Below are 19456 nucleotides of genomic sequence, written 5' to 3' on the forward strand. Positions count from 1 at the left end.
GAGGCTATCAATGCTACTAGTCCTGATGGCTATGTGCTACATGCAGTATCAGTAACATGGGTGGGAAGGTGCTGTTGCATGCGTGTCCTGCTTGTGGGTTCCTGGTCAACAGCTGATTGGTCACTGAGTGAACAGAATGCTAGATGGATCCTTGGTCTGATCCAGCATGGATCTTCTTATGTGCTTATGTTCTTACAATGAAGTTGCAATTGAGGGGCCAACAGAGGGATGGAGGGGCCTAAAGTCCCAACTCTCTCCCTCACATGCTTCTAATAGTGTGGGATTGGACTTTAAATAAAGCTATTGTTGATATTATTTTACTATTGCTGAAGGAAAGAATGGACTTGGGCTGTACTCCTTAAAGTCCTCCTCTCTTAGCTCATTGCTTCTGTTCTGTTGAGTTTCATGCAACATTAAGTGAGAGAGAATTTTCTGAGGATTTTCTGGAGAATTCTCTTTTTTGCCCCCATCCAAACTGTTGGAGAATTTCATCTCACCACCAAGAACATTTGGCAACCCCCAACTCCTCAATTCAATACCCAGAAATAGTTTGGAGAACTTGGGGAGGCCCCTTTGACTTAGCTATAAATGTTTAGGTCACACACAGCCTCTTACCGCTGGTGTTTTGTGTCTGATCCTGCATTATAGAACCGACAAGAATTTTGTTGTTGTTTATTCGTTCAGTCGCTTCCGACTCTTTGTGACTTCATGGACCAGCCCATGCCAGAGCTTTCTGTCGGCTGTTGCCACTCCTAGCTCCCCCAAGGTCAAGTCTGTCACCTCCAGAATATCATCCATCCATCTTGCCCTTGGTCGGCCCCTCTTCCTTTTGCCTTCCACTTTCCCTAGCATCAGCCTCTTCTCCAGGGTCTCCTGTCTTCTCATTATGTGGCCACAAAGTACTTCAGTTTTGCCTTTAATGCCATCCCCTCAAGTGAGCAGCCTGGCTTTATTTCCTGGAGTATGGACTGGTTTGATCTTCTTGCAGTCCAAGACACTCTCAGAATTTTCCTCCAACACCACAGTTCAAAAGCATCTATCTTCCTTCGCTCAGCTTTCCTTATGGTCCAGCTCTCGCAGCCATAGGTTACTACAGGGAATACCATTGCTTTAACTATGCGGACCTTTGTTGTCAGTGTGGTGTGTCTGCTCTTAACTATTTTATCAAGATTTGTCATTGCTCTCCTCCCAAGAAGTAAACGTCTTCTGATTTCCTGGCTGCAGTCAGCATCTGCAGTAATCTTTGTGCCCAGAAATACAAAGTCTGTCACTACCTCCACGTTTTCTCCCTCTATTTGCCAGTTATCAATCAAGCTGGTTGCCATAATCTTTTTTTTTTTTTGAGGTTTAACTGCAACCCAGCTTTTGCGCTTTCTTCTTTCACCTTTGTCATAAGGCTCCTCAGCTCCTCCTTGCTTTCAGCCATCAATGTGGTGTCATCTGCATATCTGAGATTGTTAATGTTTCTTCCTGCGATTTTAACTCCAGCCTTGGATTTGTCAAGCCCAGCACATTGCATGATGTGTTCTGCATACAAGTTGAATAGGTAATGTGAGAGTATACAAGTATTCAAAGTTTGACAGGTTTTTGAATTTAGTCATCTGAGTGCTGCAAGTGGGAGTAGAATTCAGATTATTTAGTCAATAGCTAAGTAGTGAGAAAGTGCTTGATGTATAGTTGCCATCAACATTCATGAGTAGAGTTGTAGAGAGTGGTATGCAGTTTTTGATACTTACAGACAGCTTCCAACTGAAAACAGTGACTCAATAGCAACAACAGGCTACATAATAAGGATGTCAACAAGGGACCAGATCCTGCAACCACCCAGATATCAAGCCTGTCCACCTATCTATTCTGGCAAAACTATGATAATAATGTCACCTGCAATAGTAGGAGTTCATTTGTCTTCTCATTTTCTAATGTGACATATGGTATCATCTGCCAGCAATGCCCCTAGGCAGGCTACATAAGACAAGCACACCAATCTCTTGGCAAAAGAATAAATGTGAGCAAATCTGACATCAGAAATGGCAGTTGTCATAAACCAGTGTAAGAACACTTCAGTTTCCATCCCAGGACACTCTGTTACAGGTCTTAAGTAGGCATTCTTGAGCAATGAAACTTCTGGATTTGAATTCATCAAGAGATTCAATTCCCTCTCCTGCGGCTTGAATCAGGATACAAGTATGTGTTTTAAAATCACACTACATGTGTAATTTCCCCAAAGCCAGGAAGTTTGTAATATCAGCATCAACTCTTTTGTGAATGGCGATGGTTAATAACAGCATTGCCACTGTCTGTACTTTTTTTGCATTTCATTTCCACCTCACTGTTTACAATCCCCACCCCCAACCATGTGTTTATATACCTGTAACTCAGCACAGCACTTCATGCATCTGAGGAATTGGAATGTAGTCCATGAAATCTTATGCTATAATAATAAATCTTTAAGATGCTACAAGACTCTTTGTGGATATCCTATAAAGCTCATCTTTGCTTTTCAGAGTTTTTCTGCATCTCTTGCTCTGTGGGGCGGAAAGCAGCTCTGGGAAGGGGATTCCGATCAGAAAAACCACATGGGGAATTTTTTTTAAACCCCACCCCTTTCTACCAGTACCAGTCTCAATCGGACCCCTCTATATCTGCATTTTTCTCTTTTAAAAAAAACACAGGCTATTCAAGCACAGATTGCCGGCCATCACTCCGAAACGTGAGTTGGGACTTGAGAGATCATCTTTTTCAGAGAAACCTTTGGAAGTGTGTATGCTTTCTCAGGGCTTGCTGTCCTCTACCTGCAACCAAGGAGATGAATAAGTTGTGACATCATCTGCCAAGATCAGCAAGAAGAGAAAAACGAGTTACCCCACAGCAGATGTCAGACTGGGCTGCCTCCCCTTTGCTGTCTTCATCCATGGGTTTTATTTTTAACAGCAGCACCATGTAAAAGAACGTCACTTCCAATGTGCACGGGCTTAAGAGCAGTGGAGGCTGGCAGCTCTGATGGACGCAGCACCTTGGACAGCTCTTTTAGAGTTCTGACTGGTTCTGACTGAAACCCAGACTGGCTCCATGACACCGGAGCCACCCACTTCCACTAGTTAAGATGGGGACATCCCAAGAAGCTTTGGTGATAATACTCCAAGAGCTACATGTCGGATTCTAAGCATGCACAGAACCCAGTGGGGCTTGCTTGCTTGTGGCTGGGCTGCAGGGTTCCAATACACACGAGCCCCAGCTCACTGCATGATTAGCTTCTGGGTGAGGAATCCTTCCCTCTCTTGCTGCTGGCATACATCGCTCTGTAGTGAGGGTGATAATGCAGAATGTGGCACCATTTCGAAGAGGTGTGGGGACACTTGGGGACCCGTATCACTTGGGGTGGGTGGGGGGCTTGTATCCCAAACCGTGGAAGGCATTCAGGCATGTGGTGGACATGCGCCCAGCAGCTGAGCATCATTTTCATGCTATTTCTGTGTCACTTCTCAATGCAAAATGCCTCTTGTGGTCCTCTCCCAACCAGCCAATCCAGTCACAACGCCGTATCTTCCCTGGGGCAACTGTACTGCTGGCTGACATGAAAACACAACATTAGGGCAGATTTGTGGAGACAAGATGAAAATGAACTCTCTTTAATGTGAAGGGGGAGGATGCCATGTTATGAACCCCCCTCCCCACCCCCACCCCAGTTTGTCCCTATGCTCTTTTGTTGCTTTTTTCTTCTCTCGGGGTAGGAAATGTCATGTTTATTACCAGCCAACTTTCCTTTTGATCTCTGCAGCCCTTCCACTCTCCCTCTAATCTCTCAAGGTCATTCTTCAGTTTGGCTTTATTTCTTCCAAAATTGGGTGTCATCCGCAAGATGGATCGCATCGAAGGAATGCTAGACAAAGACTGATCCTCATGGGGGCAGGAAAGGGGATGCTATTTTTAGCCATCGCACCCTAAATATGTCCTAGTCTGGGTAACAAAGGATGGCATTGCCCAGGCCTGAAGGACAAACTGATTCTTCAAGTCTTGAGTGGAAACACATCAAAGCAAAATGGGGAGGGAGAATTCAAGAGATGCAGCCTGGCCTATTGGCAAATGTATCTACTTGATGAGCATGTCAGAATCCATGGAATTCCATAAGGCTGGTCAGAACCTTGAAGGAATGGAGCTTTGATGGCTTAGGTCTCTTATGTGTGAAGCCATCTCCTTCTCAATGTCCTATCTCAATATTTAATTGACTTTACTGTCTACATGCTAGAAGAACATTTACATCTCAAGGCCATCCTTCAGTTGTCCTTGCTGGCTGCCATATACAGCTGTGGAGCACCCTTCCCCTTGGAGACTTACTAAGAGGAACATCTTCAGATCTTCTTAATTTGGGCCAGCTGTTGGTGTCTGGGATTGAGCTAATGGATGATGGGATTTGAACATCTTATAACTGGGAATTTGGGGGCATACTTCTGGGTTTCCAGGCTAGAAGGGTGCACCTAACTCAGCTCGGATTAGTGGTTAAAATGGGCAGGAACAAACAACTATGGAGACTAGGAGAGCAAACCAGTTCATACCTCTACTGGGCTAGAGGTACTGGCAAAAATATTCTGAGACTCCTAGAAAAGCATGTAGTTGACCTTGTTCACTGGCTAGGGATTCTGCTTTCCTGTATTGGCAGCTACTTCACTCTTTCCCAGCTGTTGCAGGAGACAGAAGGCTCCGTCGTAGAGTTTGAACACCTCTGCACACTGGGCTGCCCATAGATTGAGCTTTTAATGAGAAGTAAATTGCTGCTGACACTATCCAACCAAAAGGGATGCTTCTTAAGCATGTAAAGACTTGGAACCATAGCAGGACTGGAGCAAATGAGTTATAGCAAAACAGAAAAGGAGCTGAAAACTTCTAGTAAGCGGTGCTTAGAGAGAGGAAGTATGCCTACATGGGACTTTGCACCAGGGATTTGATGTTCACAGGAAGCATACTTTATCCCAATAAGCTCTAGGCACTTCTTCTGCCCTTAGCTAAGTCCACACTTGTCCTTGCCTATCTGCATAGCCCAAGGCATTGGTCACCATCTTGTCAAGAGCAACTGGGACCCACCTGGAACTCTGACCTGTAACATGAGCCCTACTTTCAAGAGCCCATGGAGTTGGGGGGCACAGCTCAGCAGTAAGGATGAATCTGTTAGTTTTGCTTTCTTCTGCATTTGATTTTTAAAATAAAATAAAATAAAAATAAAAATCTTAAGTTCTTTCCATCTTGGATATGAAGAAATTTGTGAATTTTGGGAAAACCTTATCATAAGAACATAAGAAAAGCTGTATTGGATCAGACTAAGGGTCCATCTAGTCCAGCACTCTTTTATCCAACCACCTTTTAAAGCAATCCAAATTGGTGGCCATCACTATATCTAGTGGTAGTGAATTCCACAATGTGCTGATCTGAAATGAAATTTTCACACATGTGTATCATGAACAGGTACACCAAGGAAGCCAATCTGTACTTGTGTGCCATATAGCTGTTACAGATAAGAAGCCTGCCAGAAAAAAGAGGTAGGAATCCTAATTCAGCACCACAAACATGGTTTATTTTTATTTACAATATTTCTATACTGCCCCCTATCCAAAGATTTTGGAGCAGTGAACAAATAGGATAAGGAATATTTATTTATTTATTTATTCATTTATTACACTTATATACCACCCCCATAGCCAGGGCTCTCTGGGCGGTTTACAGAAATTCCAAAAAATTAAGATAAAAACGAGTATACAAACATTAAAATTTACATTTTCAAAAACATGATTCAGATAAAACCATGGCCAGTCATTCAGGGAAAGCTTCTTGGAACAATTATGTTTTCAGGAGGCGCTGAAAAGAATACAATGTTGCTGACTGCCTGACCTCCAATGGCAGGGAATTCCATAGGAAGTGGGGCACCACACTGAAGGCTCTTCTCCTTGGGGACTCCAATTGGACCATAGATGTCCTCAGTCACAGGGCAGGTTGGTAAGGATTCAATTTAAGAGCTAAGCAATCAGTGCTCTATGCCTGGGGGGGGGGGGGGGACGACAAATCTGTCAGTTTTAGTTGTCCCCACAATCAGATTTTTTAAAATCTCAAGTTCTTTCTGTCCTGAATATGAAGAAATTTGTGGGGTTTGTGTAAATTCTTATTAAAAATGAACTGTAACTCAATTCTCACCCATTCCTACTACTTACTGTTAAAATGTCTATGCTGACCACCAAGATCTGCTGCATAGATTTAAAGCCTGCACTGGAGATGGAGGAATTGGGAACACCATGAGAACTTCTCCTAAATCCCATTCTCAAATAAATCACTAAGGCTGGAAGTGACAGCCATGGATTCTATAGGAATAGATTTATCTGGTCGTTTCTCCCATCCGGCGGACAGCTCCTTTCGGCAGTTCAATCAGAGAACTTCTTCATCTTGCCTCTCTCTTTCATTGCCTATGTCTCAGTGAGCTGAGTATTGCTTCCCAAATGCAATATTTCTTTCTCTCGTATAATAAAAGGATTTTCTCTTATATAAAAGCAAAAACCCACAGTGGCTTATTACTACTTACATCGTCAGCAGAAAATTTATCATGCACATTTCATGAATTGGTTGCTCCTTTGGACCAATTTAGGTTTTATTAGTTGCCATGGTGTGTTAGGTTGTTATAAATACCTAAGGCAGGCAGTGATTTCCTGAAGGGTGTAATAACATACTTACTATTTCAGGAGCAAACCCCCCTCCCCGCTCCCTAGGGCACTGAGCTTATAAAGCAGGGAAGCAAGCATAGTAATTTCTTTGATCTCTTTAACAGGCAGGGAAACTAAAGCTCAGAGCTGAACAAACTTATCCAAAGCCAGAGGGTGATTTTCTGGGGAAATGAGGCTTACAACAAAACAGGAGCCTGTGATCAATACAATAGACACTCTCTAGGGCCAGCCCGACCGTAAGACAAGTTGAACATTTGTTCTTGGGGTTCAGCCCTGAAACAGGCATGTAACAAACAGGAAGCAGGTATGTAACAAACAGGCATCCTCATGCTACTGCCATGTGATAGTACCATGATGGCTCATGGAAGGATAGTCAGAAGGTGGGAGATACCTGAGGGGAAGCCATGTAGTGCTGCCCCCAATAGTGTTTTTGGGACAAGGAGAGAAGGTGCATAGTTGGGGCACAGTACTGGACATGGGCATCTTCACAACCAAAGCAAAATGTCAAGAGAGTCACAGAGATGGATGTTAGAGGAAAGAAAATGACAGCATATGTAGGATCTGCTGCCCCAAATGACAGTCTCTTGTTGGTTTAGGGTAAGGTTGTTTGCATCAGAATCCCTTCCAAGATGGCTAATAGGTAACCTTGCCCTTTGTGTATTCCAACAGAACTTAGTTCAAAGATGTAAATTGAACCCTACTGGATCAGGCCAAAGGGCCATAAGCCAAGCCTTCCCCAACCTGGTGCCCTCCAGATGTGGTGGACTGCAACTCCCATCATTCCCACCTAGCATACTGCTGATTGGGAATGATGGGAGTTGCAATCCATCACATCTAGAGGACACCAGGTTGGGAAAAACTGATCTAACCCAACATCATGTTTCCCAAAGGGGCCGACTAGATGCCTCCACAAAACCCACCTAATTTTGGTGGGAGCCCTCCATGAAGCCCACAATTTATGAAGTCCGCAATTTTAGAGCTTGACAGCAATGCCCCTCTCTCCCAAGCATGCGTGATATTCAGTGGCATATTTCCTCTGAGCCTGAAGTTTCCACACGGTCACCATTGCTAACAGCCAGTGATAGGCTTCTCCTTCTCCTCCCTGAATTTGTGTAATTGCTTCTTCAAACCACCTAAGCCTCTGTCCCTTGCCACATCTTGTGGCAGTGAATTCTATGCTGTGAAGTGATTTCCTTTGCCTGTCCTGCGATGACTTCCAATCCCTTTCATTGGATGACTCCGATGTGCTCTAGGATTATGAGAGGGAGAGAAAAGGTGTCCTGTCTCTATCCTGCTTCCCAGCCATAGCTCCTGTAGTGTCTGGCAAGCAGAATAATAGTTGGCAAGATGCAGTTTCTCTTGCCCCCTCCAAAGCCAATACTTTCTGGATGGGACACTTACAAGGAGGGATGCAGCGGCTCCTGCTTTTTCATTGGCTGCTGTGACCCTGCTCTTGTTACTAAGCAACGGGATGTCTCTTCTCGGTGAGCTGTCATAGCCGGTTAGGTGCACACAGAGACCCAGGGTTTCTGAGAGTGGGGCTTTTTTCTGCTTGCCATTTTGGATCTTGAGTCTGCTCCTTGTTTGGACAAGAACTTGGGCAGGCAGGCCAGAGAGAATAAAAGAGGAGAGGCTCAAGGAGCACTGGCAGAGCTGCTGCATGGCTCCCTAAGAAATCTTCCCAGAGGATGTGTGACTTCTTTCCAAGTCACTGGAAATAATTTACGATGTCGCCTCCGGCAGGAAGGACACACACGCATGCTTGCATGCATAAAGCCCACAGACTCAACCCATAAGCATGGGGAGGGCCATGTGGCTGGACTCAGCCAGCCAGAAAGCGCAACCATACAGCATGCTTAGTACCTGCTTGGTCTAGTGCAGCCTTGCCAATTTGGTCCCCCCACTCAAATGTATTGGAGTATAACCCATTATCCACAGACAGGGGGGGGTGATGTTCATTCGTATATGTACGATGATCATAGTTTGAGATTGGCTCAGAAATAGAGTTTCATGGAGACTATAATCTGTTTTATACACACATGTATTTGGAAAGAAAACAAAGTTGTGTTCCCATCTCCCCCACCATGCTTGAGGTGGCTTACAACAATATTAACCTAAAACGATACAATAAAATAACACCTGTATAAAGGGCCAATGCGTAAAAGTTCTAGCAAGAATACACAGCAGAAATTCAAACAACAATTGCAACCACAAAATAGCAGAACACAGAACAGTAGCATCATTAGAGACCTTGGAAGGCTTTTGGAGATGTTTCCCCCCCTAAGCAACAACAATAAAGAAGCAAGTAGGTAAACGTTGTTTCCGAATCTTGATAGGAAGCTCATTCATCAGCCTTGGGGCAACTGCAGAAAAGACTCTGCTCCTTCCCACCATTGTTCTTCTTCTTCTCTCTCTCTCTGTCTCTCTATGATGGGATTTTGAGCAAGGAGGCTATGGTGAATTTCAACAGATAGAACTCATATGGTTTAACTCATACAGCTAAAGGGGACCTCCAATATGCAGATCCCAGGCCACAAGGCATGTCAAGGGGCACATCTTGTATTGCTTTCTGCACTTTTTCCCCTCAGTGGTGGAAAGTTCAGGGCAGTCTTTACAGAACGGGTGGGGAACCAGTGGAGGCTGATGGCTCCGTTTTCAGTGGGGCTGTGAATCCACTCTGGCTTTGAGTCAGAACTCTAAAGGAGTTATCCAAGGTGCTGAACCTATTTTAGGTTTATGGGTAATCACCTTGGATAGCTCCCTTACATTCTGGCTGGTTCTGGCTAAAACTGAATGAATTCATAGCCCCACTGAAATTGGAGCCAGCAGCCACCACTGTCAGAACCCATTTCAGCTTGAGGGCTTAATTCCATGGGGATTCAGTTGCATCATTTTAAATATAGAGATCACTCTGGTCAAATGATTATTATAGCACCTTGTTTTACTACATAGCAAATGCAGGTTTTAGGTTGATATGGCACAAAACACTAGGTGCATTGTAGAACAGCTTATCTTTAACAGTTTAAAAAAAAAATAAATCTTGCGGTTTGCTCTTTCCTGCCTCCATGAGGCCATTCTTCTCCAAAATGTGCTTTTGAAAATGGAGGTAGGGTTGATTGAAGGCCACGGCCCCTTCCTCCCTCAGCACCGATCATGTGGTGATTCCCTGGCCTTTGTGTAGTCCCACTCCCCATTTCAAATAGATTGGACTGTCTCTCCTAAAGCTTAGTTATTGGAAGTAAGAGCTTTAAGCTAAAAATATGCCGTTCTATTTCATATTTTTGGCCCTTCCTCTTTTGGCCCCCACCCACCCATCACTGGAATGTGGCCCCGAGAGCTTCTTTCAGATAGAATTTGGGGGCCCCAGGCTGTAATAGGTTCAACACCACTGCCCTAAACCAACTCACCAGCAAATTCCAAGGCACCATCATATATAGCGCTCTTTCTCTCACACCGTCTACCTTCAGTGGTCCAGCGCTGAGGTGAGATGGGCTTCCCTCAGGTCCAGAGCCCATATGCGGTCACCAAAAAGCCCTCGCCTGGTCCCAACTAAGAGTATTTCTGGGGATGTTGGGATATCAATAGGCAGGCAGGCTTATATGGGGAAGGCCGTCCTTCAAATATCCCAGTCCCAAACCATACAGGGCTTTGAAGCTCATTGCCAGCGCTTTTGAGTTGTACTCAGAAACAAATATGATGCCAATATAGCTGTTCCAACAAGGCTATATATATTACAGGCTCTCTATATGCAGTCCTTGTTACGAGCCTGCTCACCATGTTCTCTTGTAGGTTCTCCTGTGCGCTCTTCAAAGGCAGCCCAATATTGAGCACATTGCAGTAATCCAGATGGGATGCCTTATCATCAGAGGACGAAGGGGAAGGCATGACAGCCAGATCAATAGGAGTGGATGGTGCTGGGAAATCTGGAGTTGCTTTATATAGAGAAAGCGTGGTGACCTGGGGGGCTTCCACACACAGTCTTTGGGGCGCCCCGAAAGCGCTTCAGGGCGCCCCGAAACTCCTAGTGTAGCTACCTGGTCAGAAGAGATGGAGGAAGAGGCGGCAGTGGCGGCGAAAAGTTCCCAGGGCTCGGCGGCTTCCTTGCCGCTGAGCCCAACTCCCCGCCAGCCTCCTGCTTCTGGCGAAAGAGCCACCCGGATTGGAGAGCTCAGCGGAAGAAGGCGGGCTCTTCCGCCGAGCTCTCCAACCCGGGTGGCTCTTTCGCCGGCAACAGGAGGAGGCCGGCGAGGAGTTGGGCTCGGCAGCAAGGAAGCCGCCGAGCCCTGGAAACTTTTCGCTGCCGCCGCCGCCTCTTCCTCCGTCTCTTCTGACCAGGTAGCTACACTAGGAGTTTCGGGGCGCCCTGAAGCGCTTTCGGGGCGCCCCGAAGACTGTGTGTGGAAGCATGGTTTAGTATTAGAGGCAATAAATGCAGGCTAGAGCCAGTTTAAAAGAAGTTCAAATCAACTTACTTTATTCATGCTTTTACACCCATCATCAGAGAAAGCTATCTAGCACTGTTTAACTGCAAACACCTCCTAAAGCTGGTAAGTAAGAAAAGGCATGAGATATGGTGACTTGCTTCATCTCTGGAAAGTCTGCATGGAAGAAAGAAGGGGAGGGAGCAGGGAAAAGAAACGGATCAAGCTACAGGACATTCTCCATCACCCCCTGCTGCATGGCAGCATGTGGATCCAACCAATGGGAAGCCATCATGCATGTCTCCACAGCTCCTTCAAATTCTAGCAATCGTAATTAACCCTGCAGAAGAACTCATGGCTTCATCCAAAGCCTGCCTTCCCTTGTGCTCTCCTTCGCTTTGTTGCTCCAGGTCATAAAAGAGTGGTGACAACGTTCAGGTTAGCCTGTTTATGCCATCTTTGAAGGTGGTTTCTCAGCCCTGTCCCCCATTTGCTTTGTTTTCCAGACTTGTGGGTTTTGAGCAGTTTCAGATACTGTATGTGATGCGTTTGTGGCAACCTTGTTGTGGCCAGAATTATTCTACCCTAGTCATTTCCTTCTCATCTTCTTGCTCCACTTTTGCATTTATCCACTTGCACTTTTTATAAGAACAATGCAAAATCAATTTTGATGCCCTCATTCCCCTTTCCAAGTTCACACACCAATCCTGGCAGCCTCTTATTCCATGCCTTGTTAATGAAAACCAGGCCTTGCCCAAGGCATTGATTGGTGCTTAAAATAGCCTCCTGGATTCAAGAACAGCCATTGAATGGCTGCTAGTAAACACTGGAGCTGGCAGGTAGAGGCCATCAAGTCACTGCCGGCAGGAAGGGCACTGCTTGCCCCTCCTTTGCTAATGTGAACTATTTTTTAGGGCCTTCCCATACGGTAGAATTGTAATACAATAAACAGTTGATACTCTGGGGATATCTCAAGGGAAGGCTTTTATTGCATCACATTTTCCTTGCACTCAAACCACAATACATTGTCATTGGTTAAATGCATTTCTTTGCCCAACTAGTGAGAGTGATAATTGCTCTTGGAAGTGCCGTATGGAATGTTGTTGCGCAAATGTCATGGGCCCCTATTAGACAGTGCGAGCAACATCACGCTGGCAGTTTCTTCTACCAAGATTTTGTGGCCTCTATGCTCATCTAGCCATTCCCAGAAAACTGGTGATCATCATTAAGGCCGCCTTATCTTTATCTTGTGAATCTGTTGCTTTAAAAAAACAAAAGAAAACACTATTATATATTGTTGTGAGAGTACTGCCTGATCTGGGTTCTCCATCAAACAATCCTGGATGTGAGGAGCCATCAGGGGTTGTTGTACAACAACAGTAGTAAACTACAGTTAGGCCTTTTTAAAGAGAACAAAAGGGAATCTGGACAAAGGCTCTTCAGCTCAGACACCTCAAGGGCTTTGAGGGAAAGGAGGACAGAAGCACTGGATAAAAGCCTAAATGTTGGAGTGCAATTGATTTGTTCCCCACCACCCAGCTGGGCAGTAGGGGACAGCAGACTGGGCAAACCAGGGGTTCTGCAGGCTGCCTAGGGAGTGGCCAAGGGCTACAGGCTATCCACAGGTGCAGTTTAGGACAAACCAAAGCAGGTAATATTCTCTTTCATTGTTGTTGTTGTTATCTGCAGAGGATGGAAACAAAGCCCTATGAGGAGAAATTGACAGAACTGGGCATCTTTAGCCTTGAGAAGAGTAGACCGAGGGGAGACATGATAGTGCTCTTCAAGGACTTGAAAGGTTGTCACACAGAGGAGGGCCAGGATCTCTTCTCGATCCTCCCAGAGTGCAGGACTAATGGGCTCAAGTTACAGGATGCCAGATTCTGGCTGGACATCAGGAAAAACTGCCTGACTGTTAGAGCAGTATGACAATGGAATCAATTACCTAGGGAGGTAGTGAGCTCTCCCACACTAGAGGCCTTCAAGATGCATCTGGACAACCATCTGTTAGGTAGGCTTTAAGGTGGATTCCTGCATTCAGCAGGGGGTTGGACTCAATGGCCTTATATGCCCCAACTCTACTATTCTATGAGCTTCCCCTGCAATGTTGTGGGGAATTGTAAAAGGGTGGCAGCGGTGGTCAAAGTATTATTTATTTATTTATTTATTTATTTGTGCATTTATATCCTGCCTTTTTTCTTCCAAGGAACCCAATGTGGCATACATAATCCTCCTCCTCCCCATTTTATCCTCACAAAAACAACCCTGTGACGTGGGTTGGGCTGAGAATCTGTGATTGGCCCAAAGTCACCCAGTGGGTTTCCATGGCCAAGTGGGGACTAGAACTCAGATCTCCCGGCTTCCAGTCCATCACTTTAGCCACCACATCACACTGGCTGTTGGGTGTTGCTGCTGCTGTTCCACATTTTAGAACTAACCCTACTCTGCAAAGATGGGGGAAAAAAGTCTGGAGTGCCCACCCCAACTCTTCTTTTTCATCCCTAGACCCAGTTTTCTTTTTCAATGTATAAACATAGTAACTGCAATGCTGAAAGAGACCAATGGCCTGTGCTGCCTGTTAATATGCCTCCCAGTCCATCTAGTTCAGCATTCTGCCACCCACGGCAGGGACCTCCAGCTCTTAGACTCTGAATGTGTCACCCATCGCCAAACAGATCAATCCTGCCTGTTCAAAATGAGAAGGGAAAGGGGGACCATCTTATTGTCAACTGCAGCGTACAGAAAGAGCTGATTTCACTACTCCCGGGCAGCAGTCCAAGATGCCCCAGGTGGAAAAGGGTCAGTCCCTTGTCAACAGAATGCACTGACACCAGCCCAGACACACTCCTGCTGCAATCTGCCTGTCGCTTTTGCTCTGCTCAGGAGTCTGAAACCGTTTGTGCCACTCTTGAGATGCACCTCCCTTCTCCTGCATCCTGTCCGGTTTCTAATGCTTCCCACAAGGGGACAGATTCTTTGTTCTCCTAATGTGTCAAGGGGCAGGGATGGGGAGGGAGGGTTACAGGGCACCCTAGAGAACCCAGCAGTGTGCCTTCTTAGTGCCTCTGAAAAACTATACTCTAAAATACATTGGGAATATTTTTTTGTTTTTTGTTTTTGTGCACCTTTAAGATTTCATCTCCTGGGGGCCCTTTTCTCCTATTGGTGATTTCCCTCTTTTGAATTTCTGTGTGTACACACACACTGGAAAAAGTGCAGAAAAAAGGGCAACTAAGACGATTAAGGGGCTGGAGCAACTTCCCTATGAGGGAGGGTTACAACAACTGCGATTGTTTAGCTTGGATAAAGGAATCTGAGAGAAGACAGGATAGAAGTGTACAAAATTATGCATGGTGTGGAGAAAGTGGATAGGGAGACATTTTTCTCCTTCTCCCATAATACTAGAACCCGGGGCAATCCCATGAAGCTGATTGGTGGGAGATCCAGGACAAATAAAAGGAAGAATTTCTTCACGCAGCGCATAGTTAAATTATGGAACTCACTACCACAAGATGTGGTGATGGCCACCAATTTTGGTGGCTTTAAAAGGGGGTTGGATAAATTCTTGGAGGCAAAGGCAATCAATGGCTACTAGCCCTGATGGTAGTGTGCTGCTGTCTCCAGTATTCGAGGCAGTAAGCCTGTGTGCACCAGTTGCTGGGGACAGGGGTGGGAGGGTGCTGTTCACCATGTCCTGCTTTGTTGGTCCCTGGCCGATGGCTGGTTGGCCACTGTGTAAACAGAGTGTTGTACCAGATGGACCCTTGGTCTGATTCAGCATGGCCTTTCTTGTGTTCTTACCTGGAAGATAATGCAGCCTTAGCCATTGATAGGTCAATCTTGTCCCTTGCGTTCCTTCTGATTTTCACTTCAACCCACAAGGTGATAGATTCTTTCTTCTCATAGGACAAAAGGGACAAAGAACTGAATTGACCGATGAGCAGAAGATGCAGGCCGACAGATTTTTAAAAGCAACAGTTTAAAAGCCTTTTAGCACCCAAAGGGCAAGTTAAGCCCAGTCTGAGTCCAGTCTGTCTTTGTGAGAAAATGCTGGTCTCTATGAAGGGTGCCAATAATGCTTGTTTGCTGGCAGCGCACACATATTGACAGATGCACTGGTGAGCGGGGAAGAAATAACCATGCCTGCCTGGTGCATGCTGGGAGTTGTAGTCCAACACAGCAGGAGTGTGCCAGGTTGGGGAAGGTTGATAAAAATGCTCCCATGTTACCTTGGTCTTGCAGACTACCACATTTTTTGGTTTGGTGGGGCTTGCTCTTATCGAATGTTTTCAGGCATTCGGCTTAAAGTTTCCTTTTGCTCTTTTTCTGTCTGTTGCTCCATATTCTTCAAAAATACCTTTCTGGACACCCAACACTGATTATGTTTTTTGTAGTATTTATCCTTTCAGTGCTTCCCTATTCTGTGATCCTTTCCTTCTTTTCTCCTCATTTACCCAAGGCAAAGCAACACTTGACGTTGAGCTCTTTTCATCTCTCCTCGCCACTCACCCCTAGACAACCAATTAAGGGGCTCTTTCTTCCAGCTTCAATTATCCTATAATTAGGACTCACTTCTTTGTTCATTGTCTGCTTAAATTCAGCTCCCCCCCCCCACACTCCCTGCCAGCACAGCCAATACATTGTTGTGCCAGGACTTTTGCTGTCACTTAGAATAATATATGCACTTCTTCCTGCTGCTGCCAAGGGATGTGATGGGACGTACCCTGCGAATTTCGCCTTTGAGCACTTGGTTGTACAGAGGGATGCCAGGTCCAGTGCCGGATGCAGGTTTTTGAGGGCTCTTGGCCAAAGCATCCTCAATGGGGCCCCTCCCTTATTTATTTATTTATTTATTTATTTATTTATTTATTTATTTAAAACATTTATATTCTGCCCTATATCAATAAGATCTCAGGGCGGCATACAGATAAAAGCATACAGTATAAAACAGTAAATATACACAGCTAAAAACAAATTAAACCATAAACCAAGTTAAAACAATATATAGTTTAAAAAGTAAAACTATTAAAACAGTTAAAACAATGTGCCTAGTGAATTCAACCATTAAAAGCTTTGTTAAAAAGCCATGTTTTCACTTGGTGCCAGAATAAAATAAGCGTTGGCACCAGTCGGGCCTCCAAAGGGATGGCATTCCACAGTCGGGGTGCCACAACAGAGAAAGCCCTCTCCCTTGTCCCAACATAGCAAATTTGTTGTGCTGGTGGGATGCGGAGAAGGGCTCCTACAACAGATCTCAAGTCTCAGGCAAGCATATATAAGGAGAGGCGCTCCCTCAAGTATCAAGGTCGCAAGCCATTTAGGGCTTTAAATGTCATTACCAACACCTTGAATTCCGACCGGAAGCGTATAGGCAGCCAGTGCAGTTCCTTTAAGACTGGTGTTATGTGGTCTCTGTAAGATGTACCTGCCAGCAGTCTAGCTGCTGCATTTTGCACTAGCTGCAACTTCCGAGTCATCTTCAAGGGCAGCCCCACATAGAGTGCATTGCAGTAGTCTAATCGGGAAGTTACCAGTGCATGCACTACTGTGGCTAGGTTGTCCCTGTCCAAGGAATACTCTCTTATGACCATTGTCACCAGCTTTTGTTGCTCCCCCTTCTCTTTCCCCACCATTGCTCCTACTTGATCACTTGATAGAGAGCCAGTGAGCAAGTAGGTCGTGGTATCTACTGTTCCTCCTTCTCATACTACAATTGTCTGGGCCACCTTCAAATACTTAAAAGGTTGTCACACACACACACACCATTTAAAAATTTAGCTAACTTAGCTAATTACATGTTATCTCCTTGAGTAGTGTCTTGGGTTCCAGAGCATCCTGGCATGGTGCCAAGCTAGCAGACTCTCTAGGGGGCACTATTGAGCTACCTCGGAATATAGGGTTTCACATCATGCCACAAATATCCCTTGATGCCATGCTCATGCTTGAGCCTATCTGACTATAGTAAAACCTGTGTGGTTAGACGAAGAACTGGTCCTTTCTCCAGATCTGTTGGTTGCTCCTTACCCTACCTATCTTATAGCTGCCGAAATCACTGATAGGAAATCCTGGGCAATGGCTCCAATGGAGACAGTGATTTAATGCTGTCTGCCTTGGCCACTACATGACAGGCCTCGCTGTGGGTTGGGAGGCCCTTTCTCTCCCTAAAATTTATTTATTTATTTATTGCATATTTATAGCACCCAATAGCCGAAGCTCTCTGGGCGGTTCACAAAAATTAAAACCATTCAAAGTATAAAACAAACAGTATAAAAACATGACATAAAATACAATAGTAAAGCACAACCAGGATAAAATCCACAGTAGTGCAGAAACACAAATTTTAAATGCAAATTTAAAACAGCCAAGTTAAAATTAAATTTATAGGCTATTAAAATGCTGAGAGAATAAGAAGGTCTTCAGCTGGCATCTGAAAGGAGATAGTGTAGGTGCCAGGCGAACCTCCTTAGGGAGCTCATTCCACAGCCAGGGTGCCACAGCAGAGAAGGCCCTCCTCCTGGTAGCCACCTGCCTCACTTCCTTTGGCAGGGGCTCACGGAGAAGGACCCCCTGAGGATGACCTTAGGGTCTGGCAGGTACATATGGGAGGGGGCATTCCTTCAGATAGGGTGACCATATTTTGGAAACCAAAATTTGGTGTCCAGTACCAAGGGGGCGTGCCCACCCGAACATAGTCTTGGTCACATGTCTGATTTTACAGCACACATTTAAGACAAATCTGTTCTACATAACATCTTAATGTTAAAATCACTGAAATAAAGAACAAGTGAGAGATTCAATGTATCTGAAATTAACTTCACTCACTCCTACTTTTGTAGGTTTTGCTGTACTTTGAAGCTTTTGCTATACTCTGTGTGTTACATTCTCCCCTTCCCTCAAATATCTTTTCTGACTGTATCTTCACTCATTGCAAGCTGCTGTTGTTGTTGTTAACAGGGTTTGCTACTGCCCCCAGATCTGTTTCAAATTTGGTACAGCTAAAGCTCTACCTAAAAGCTATCATGGTGCCAACTTTCAGCTCTTTATCTTTAAAAATGACAGTTCAAAAATAATAATTTTCAAACCTCATTTTTTAAAAAATTCCTAAAAAATCAATGGATGAACAGATCTGTTTCAAATTTGGTGTGGCTAAAGCCCTTCCTAAGAGCTACCATTGTTCCAAGTTTCTTAAAAACTTCACTTTATCTTAAAAAATGACGGAGTTATAAGCATTTTTGTTAATTCCCATTAGAGCTGCTCTTTGCAAAATATATATATCCGGATTTCCCCTCCCCCTCCCGGATTTGCCATCAAAAATCCAGACAAATCTGGGCAAATCCAGTCATATGGTTCATATGAAGTTCAGATAGCCTGGCCCCAAGTTGTTTTGTGTTTAATGTTAATACCAGCACTTTGAATCGGGCCCGGACTGTAAAATAACTGTAGCTTGGTTCAGACTTCCTTACCAGAAAAGTAATGATGGCTAACAGAGGTTGTGCCTGTTAGATCACAATAACACTCCACCACCGTTTCCCAAACACAATGCCATGATCGCAGGGCTGGGAGAGCGCCAAGCTTAATTCTTTCTGTAAACGAGGACCTTTGGAAAGAACTTGCTCATTTGCTGTTAATATTCCTAGTTCAATTACAGAACTAATTACTTGAAAATGGGCATTAATATTAGATAGCATTTATTTGATGTCTTTCACCAAAAAGTTCCCCAACTAATTTCCCTGTCGATAAACAGTGTGTAGATAACCTCCCCCTAAGATTTATATTCTTTTCCAATGGTTGAATTTGCTAAAGGAGATTCATTTGCATTATCCAATAGATTTTGGTTCCTGTGACTGTTCAATGTGTAATTCTAAACGAGAACCAAATTAGGTTAATATCGGATCAATAGACCAATTGCCCTCAGTAATTGAACTATTTCTGAGGATTTGGAATAAATATTTGTTTAATAATAGAAAAGAAGCATTTTCACCTGCAACTTCACTTCTTAACATGCCTTTTCTCCTAGTAAGGACAATTTTCTACTTCCTGTACTGGTAGCCAAATACTATAAAAACAAGGAGTTAAATAATTAATTTGAAAATATTAAAGTACTTGAATACTGGGGGTGCTTCCAGATGGGGAGGTCCTAGCACTAGCAATCAGAAGGCACCGTGTAGCTGCTCCATCTTTTCATGCTTAGAGCTTTCCTACAGGAGGTGTGCTCGTCATTCCCTACTCATGGTTGTTTATGAGTTTTTTAGATGACATTGTGACCCTACAGTTTCACTTCTTTTTTTAAACAGCACTTTTGGTGAGGGGTTGTTGATTTTGAGCAGGGAAAAT

The sequence above is a fragment of the Elgaria multicarinata genome, chromosome 9 (assembly GCF_023053635.1).
Source record: "Elgaria multicarinata webbii isolate HBS135686 ecotype San Diego chromosome 9, rElgMul1.1.pri, whole genome shotgun sequence".
In the NCBI taxonomy this organism is placed as follows: domain Eukaryota; kingdom Metazoa; phylum Chordata; class Lepidosauria; order Squamata; family Anguidae; genus Elgaria; species Elgaria multicarinata.